This window comes from Plutella xylostella, chromosome 22 (assembly GCF_932276165.1).
Source record: "Plutella xylostella chromosome 22, ilPluXylo3.1, whole genome shotgun sequence".
NCBI lineage: Eukaryota > Metazoa > Arthropoda > Insecta > Lepidoptera > Plutellidae > Plutella > Plutella xylostella.
Genome location: NC_064002.1, coordinates 11,717,162 through 11,725,174, shown reverse-complemented (window position 1 = coordinate 11,725,174; position 8,013 = coordinate 11,717,162).

The following is an 8,013-nucleotide window of genomic DNA, read 5'->3' as shown; positions in this document are numbered from 1 at the left end:
TAATTCCTACAAAAATGTTAGGGCCGGTTCCTCAATGGTGGATAATGGCTACCTGTGGCATAAAAGACATGAGGCTGTCACTCTCTGTAATTATTATTTAGACAGTGATAGCATGTATTTTATCCCACAGGTAGCCTTCCAGACTTTGTGGGAAAGGCCCGTAATATACCTATTACCACAAAAAACTTTAAACATAAACAAGTAAAAAATTAATTTGACAGTTTTTTTAGGCGTTTGACAGTGCTAAACAACTGTTAAATACTGTCTAAGTTTTTGTGGCAAGTTGCTGAGTGTTTACCAAGTGGTTTTCGCAACCCTACGCGGCACACGAAAAAAGGCGGCGCATTTTTTTTGCACTTTATTTCAACCGGGCCGCGTCCAAAATTGAGTTGTAGAGATTTCTTGTATTTTTTAGCTCCGCGGCGGCCCTCGATAATGACATGTGAAGGCAACTTGTTTATTTATATTCGCCGGGATTACTTTACGCTTTTGCCATTTATGAAGTCATATTGTCAATTTATATCAAGTTAATTTGGAGAGCACCGTAATGTTTGTAGTGGTCGGGCTAAGATGTTTTACACTAGTTGGTCTGAGGTGACATATCAATGTTCGTACTAGATAATAGATACCAGATACATCTGATGTTTTATGATCGATATATTCTGGTTATTTTACAGAAGAGAAGGAGGAAGGGACTCAAATAGTTTTACGAGTAAATCTGATTATATTCATTGTTTTGAACAAGTCTCAAACCCGCAAATACCACATAACTGAAATTTCTACCTCAAAAATGGTACCAAAACTTCACACACTGTGGCACACTTTTTAATGTCACCATGAACATGGAGTAGGCATTAAGTCAATAAATCATTAAGGTGCTTAATTATTTTGATTAAAAGTGAATACCGCCCGCAGACTGGGACTGCTTACTACCTACCTACAGGGTTACTCTATACTGAAGAAAAACGAAAACGAGAGCTGTCGTGCAATCGGCACGTTTAATACAACGAGATAGAGTCGTGACTCGCGCAGCTGCCTTCCGAAACGTCGTTATTCGTCATATAAATTGACCCCCCTGGGCCGGGGGGGTATTTGGGGCACTACGTTTTAAATTTAAGATTTATAGCATGAAGGTTCCCACAGACTGTCGCATGGTGACGAGCGCGAGTATACCTATGGTGTAAATAATAAGGCTGGAGGGTTACTCTATACGACAAAAAGCAGCACGTTTAATACAACGAGATAGAGTCATGGTTCAGCGGAGCTCCAAAACTTATTTTTTCGTAATATAGAGTATAGAGGATCCTCCTGGGTGGGTCCCCAGTAGACAAAATGGGAACCGCATTAAAAACGGTGACAATAAATTTCAGTTTCACTGGTTTCAGTACATCTACATAGGTAAGATTAACACTTTATTTTCTCTACTGCTTGAAGAAAAAATAATATTAAAGCTAATAAAACATATTTTATAGGTTCTACAATACGTATTGAAAATAGGGATCACAATATATCAAACAAGGAAAAATAATAATATTTATAGATCAACGTTGCAGTTTAAAAAATATAATGTGTTAAGGCAACGTTATTTTTCCTTCAATCCTACTATATAGAGCATAATTTGGACTATGCAGCGGCATCATTATATTATGTATTAGCCAACCTTTATCTACTACTGGACATAGGCTCCCCACAAGGAGTGCCACAACACTCTCAATATTAAATTACACAATACTTACACATTAAAATATTTACGTTTTTAGTTGGTGATATCCGCTGCCGCTGTTAAATTAACTTAGTAGGCACCGTCATTAAGCTACTTTTATTCCTTTTTAGAGTAATTTGGCTTTATGTCACTGGAACTTTTTCTTTGCTCGTGAGTGTATTTTATAATATAAACTAGATGTTCCTGCAAGCTTCGCTTTGCCTTAAAAAGTTTTTCCGTGGGAATTTCGGAATAAAAAGTAGCCTATGTTCTTTTTCAGGGTCTAGACTATTTGTATACCAAATTTCATTCAAATCCGTTCAGTAGTTTTGGCGTGAAAGAGTAACAGACAGACAGACAGACACAGTTACTTTCGTACTTATAATATTAGTTAGGATTGTGTTCCCCTTAACTCAGAACCCAAAGCGCATATAAAACAAGTGATGCAACCTGACCGCTTCCCAGTCCACACGCAAATACGCTTTGATCGCGTCTAGTTTATGAAACCAACCCATTTATACTGGACCAATACAGGAAACTCACCATTTACATCATGTTCTAGGTACCTACCTACTATTGTTTATTTTCATCATAGGGAACAAAAAAACAAACACTCACACGTTGTACTAATATACTCCCTTGTATACTTGGTACTTCGGGGTAGGCAGAGGTGCATTGCTGTACCCACTTTTCGCCAGTGTTTATGTTAGTCCCAATGTAATAGGGGGCGGGCCTATTGCCATTTTACGAGCACATCCAACACCCGAGAACAAATATCTGTGTTTAAACAAATATCTGCCCCGGCCGGGAATCGAACCCGGGACCTTCGGCATAAGAGTCAGTGTTGCTAACCGCTGCGCCATCCGGTCGTCATCATAGGGAATAGACTTTTTCATATCCACCAAGTTTATCAATATATTCGGAGGACTTGAGTAAAAGAATCAAGGCAGTTTGAGTTAAAAGTCCAGCCGTTGTCAGGATTAGGGTGACTTTTACCAAATGCTACACCTACATATTTAAGATTGTGTTTATGTAAATCAAATTTTGTACTAACTGAAACACGTTTGACAGGCGACTAAGTACTCACGTTTAACATTTGGTAAAAGTCCACCTTAAATCCATAAGATAAACAAACAAACATAATTTTGTCTAAAATATCAATCATAAATAAACTATACGCCCTCAACTAATCAACTTCAACAGTAACTGTTGTTGGCACAACAATCATCTCTAGCAAAACATATTAAAATTTTCCTCAAAAACTTGCAGACACCACAATTTCTCCACGGAATAGGCAATACCTACACTCGATGACCCAATTCGGGCCCTTCCCACCAACAAGAATAGTGGCACGGAAATAGACTCACTCGCCTAGAGCACCTCCGACACACTCGCAACTCGGGATCGTGGGGAAAAAATATCACGCCCGATTAGGTGATTTACGTCAGAACGTCAGAAAATATCGCGATTCGGAGCAGGCTCTGCGGCACAGGCATTTTAACGGAGTCGATATACGGTAAGCGCCAACCTATCGGTATCGTATGTGTCGCACCAAACGGATTGTCATAAATGTTTGGAGAAACGGCGTCGGCAATGGCGACGCACTTGTATCAATTTATATACAAAGAATACTGAATAAACTCGTTTAATGCGCGTTCCACCAATCACAACGCCGTATTTATGGCGAATAAAGAGACGTTTATCTACATCGATAACGGATCCGTGCAACGGGGACTCAGGTAGCTAAGGCATGGCTTGAGCTGGCGCAACTCAGTCGAGTAGAGAAATTAGTGTTTAAAAATAATCATCCGAATCTTTAGTAGCCTATACCTACTATGAATTGTAACCTTGTTAACCAACAATACAGGATGTTACAAAAGAAAACTGACACCAGTTTATTTTTCTTTAACTAGTAATTATTGCATAAAAAGAAAAAAAAAACATATTTACTTAACAAAGTTACCTAATTACATTTAAATTTAACCAATGTGTTTTAAAGAAGCAATTCTGATACAGTTGTTAAGGCTGTCTAGAGTCCTGTGAGCTGTGAGCCCCGTTTAGACAACAATATCCTTTTTGCTACACCCTGTATAAAGCCCGAGGCAGCGACAGATGTCCGGGATGCGCTCAATTACTCGGCCAAATGTCGATAATTGACCAGCGCAGACGCATGGGTCATAGTGAGTATACTATATCGATATCGATAAATAATAATGAAAACGACGGCGACGGCGGCAGTGGTTAAAAAATTATAGGTAAGTTCATCTATTGAGATAAAAAGGCTACAAGTTGATGAAATAAATGATAGAAATAATACCAATCCTCATAGGAAAAAACATGAGTTAGTATAAAACATAATAATTTACTTGAAAATAGGCTGTAGATGCATTGGCGTAGGAATATCTGGTTGGCTGGAAGAAATTGATTTTTGGCCAGCCTTTTTACATTCTCTGTATCTTTGTATCTTTTATGATCTAATCTATGGTTTTTTAAACTTCTTAAATGTAGAATAAAGTGTTATAAATAATTATTTACTCAAACATCGATAGTAATAATTTGTAAGCATGTATTTAGCTTTTTGTTTGTGTTATTTTGTACAATGTACATAGTTTTTGACTCTTTTGTACTCTAACTTTAACAAACTTCTACATAATATATTTTCTTTTAAATGATAGAGCTGCTAGTACTCATGTACCTACGTAATAAGAAATACAGAGATCTATCGATAGGGGTCAATGCGGTCATTTGGCGTTTCCCATCCCTAGTTAGAAAAAGGCTTCTCTTTACCGACAAAGGGACAGGTGATATGGCGCGTGCTTTCCTTAAAACGTAATTAAATATGTGAGGAAATATAATAATATAAAAAAACACGATGAAACAAAACTAAGTAGTAGTAGTAGTAGCTCTTGGGTAAGACAATTGTCACGCTAAGAAAAAGAGCTGAAATTCATATTTACTAATATGTACCTACCTATGTTTAAAATAATATCTTCTTACTTTATAAAGTAACTATATTCAGACGTTACAAGATTATCATAAAATTTAACATTTAAAATTAAGTTATAAAATAATGCAGAACAGCGCCATCTGTAAATTGAATTCATAACATCGAAGGCCGTCTGAGCTTTCGTAGTGATAAAGTTTGTGTTAGCAGGGAAAAGCTTTCGAAAGCTTCATCAAAAGTTTCACTATTTCCTCAATAGATGTCGCTGTTTACAAATTTAGTGCTACTCACCACTAGGTGGCCACACTAGTATATATGAAAGAAATTCCCGTAAATTGCAGGGGTAGGGAGCTAGGTGGTGTCATTTATGTCAATTTGACTGAATATGTATAGGTACAGTGCGACAAACTTATCTGTTCCGGTGAGATCGAACGAAAATGATCCACATCTCATTACTTTCTAATGAATTATATATTGATATAGATAAGATGGGTTTATTAAAACCGCAAAGGCGAATTACCACTACAGCCAAACTTAAAATCTTATAGAATGGAGAAATATTAGATATTTACGTGAGCTCTCACCGGAACAGATAAGTTTGTGGCACTGTAATAATATAATAACAAAACATATCTAGGTACTTGACAATCATTGAGTAGAGGGTTCACCCGAGTCCGCGTTGTTCTATGTTGACAATCGATCAAATTCATACAGAATAAAAGTATTAGCACCTGAAGTACTCTAAGCACGTACACAGATTGATGATTTCTTTAGTTTTCTTCAGTTTCTTGATTATACCTACCTAGTTACTTAGGTTAGGACCTCCTATCAAATAAAGTAATGATTGTCAAAACATGCAAAAAAACTAAATGCCGACTTTTACCAAAAAATTAGTTTATGCCACATGCTCGTTAGCGTGAGTTAAGTGATACCATAGAATAAAGAGTACTAGTCGACTACTACTGTACTTGTTATTCTATGGTAATACCTACATACTTAAGGAATTTTATACTAAGTACTGTCCATTCGGAAAAGATCACTTACGGAGAGGTAGTAGATGAATAGTAATAATTTTAAACATGGCACGGAAATGAAAATATATTGAACACAGACTTATCATTGATCTTTTTATTTATTATTAATAATAATAATAATGAACGTAGATAGGTATAGCGTAGGTATAGCTCACTAAAACTTTAACAAAGAGCATAATCCCTATCGGTATAAGTTATCAACACATAAGTTTATGAGAGCGCAAATATTAAATGGAGCCGCGGTTTCTAACTTTAATTTAAACGCGGTTCAATAAGCTGGCACTAGTGATGGGGTAGCATCCAAGAATAGAATCGATAAAATGAGCAATAAGTAAACTGTATGCATACACAACCAGTTATAATAAAATTATAACCATGACTATACCGCTTTAGTCAACATTATTATAAAAGTTCTGCTCCGCATAATTTAGTCAGCTAATATAACCTCATATTTTCTATAATTTCATTATTTACCTGTGCATAGAAAAAAATAACTATTTAATCCTTCATTAACAAAAAAGGTGTAAGAATTGTGTACCTACCTAGTGTAATCAGATAAGTAATACATATTATTATATATAGTACGTGTTATTCTGACGGTAAGATATAGACACTACGAGTAAGCTGACTTTTTCTCAAGTTAACTTTTACAACGAATTAAACTCTCGCGGGCAAAGCCCAGTAATAATTTGTTATGACATCGATATCTATAATCTCTTTACTATGCTCGTGGTACAGCCCTAGTCATCTTGTGGTGGCGTAGATTGGTTTACGAGGAACACAATCAAGCGGCGACGCGGCGGCTAACTGCGTGCCCCGGGGGATCAGGCCCGCTTGCACCGAACGCTTCTGAGCAAGGATTTAGGATTAATCTGGGTTTAAGATACATAAACATAAACATAAACATATCTTTATTGTAATAAGTAAAAACATACAAGGTGGGGTAGCCCTGGTTCCTAAACTAGGGTGACCTGTGTGTCAGGAACCAGTTCCTTCCAAACAGTGAACAATTCTAGTTAAGTATTACAATTATTGACATACAAAATTAATGTGTTTTGGCAGAGTTTAAGTGGGTTAGTAATTTTATAAGTAAAATATGTAAGTATGTAAATATGTAATTAAAGTTAATGTAGATAAAGTGTACTGCGTAAAGTTACAAATGTTACAATACGAGCACTGGTAATGTTAGCTAATATGATAGTGGTAGGTATAAAGCATACTTACGCTTCGTGCAGATTATAGGTACTTAAGTATATAATACGCACTTTTTTAAAAACAAGTATTTAGTTACATTAGTAGTTAAATCATATTTAACTAAATTTGAGGGTAGAAATGCCTTTATTTATTTTATTGGTTGAAGAAGTCGTTCGGTACTGTCGTAGTCAAAAGTGTTTAACCAATCAATTATTTTGTTTTTAATTAGATAGTTATTTATTTTTTTTGTTTTGTATTTTAAATGTAGTTTATTGTATATATGAGGAGCAGTATAGTTGTAATGTCGCCTTGCGAAGACACTCTTGAAGTTAGGCACTGGGCATTTGTCAATTCTTTTATTGTTTAGAGGTAGTGTCGGTACGCTGACTCGATGGTATCTCCTTAAGGCTTGATAGATAAATAGTTTGCGCACGCTGAGTACTTTGCTGTCTTCGTACACCTTGGTGGTGGGATACCTGTATGGAAGGTATAATATGACCTTCAGGACTGCTCTCTGAGCTCTTTCCACTTCCAATATATGGGTCTTGCACGCCCCCCCCCAAGAACAGATACAGTAAGTTATAATAGACTGTCCTAATGCCTTATATGTCTCAAGAAGAAGTGTTTTTGAGGCAACAAATCGTAGAGTTTTAAAGACGAAAATGAGTTTACGTAATCTTTTAGCCACTGATTTTATGTGAGGGACCCATTGAAGTCTATCATCTATCAATACGCCTAGATATCTGACTACATTGACACGGTCAAGCACAGAACAGTGGCACTCATCGGGATTATGAGAGTTAGAAGCGTTACAGGGGTACGAGTGTATTGTTATGCTGAAGTCGTTGGTTGGCTTAGATGCATTCGTTTTGCTAAAGCATAGGTACTTAGTCTTAGCAGTATTTAACGAAAGGAGACTGTCTTCCAACCACGCTGTGACCCTGCGCAATCCATTTTCAGTTGTTAGTTGGAGCTTTTCCCAGGAAACGTCATTAAATAACAGCACTGTATCATCTGCGAACATTGTCATTTCCGCATCGGGAATATCTAGTTCAGCTAGCTGGTTAATATATGTTAAAAAGAGAGTTGGTCCTAACGTGCTACCTTGAGGTACACCGTAGGTACAGATCGCTTCATCA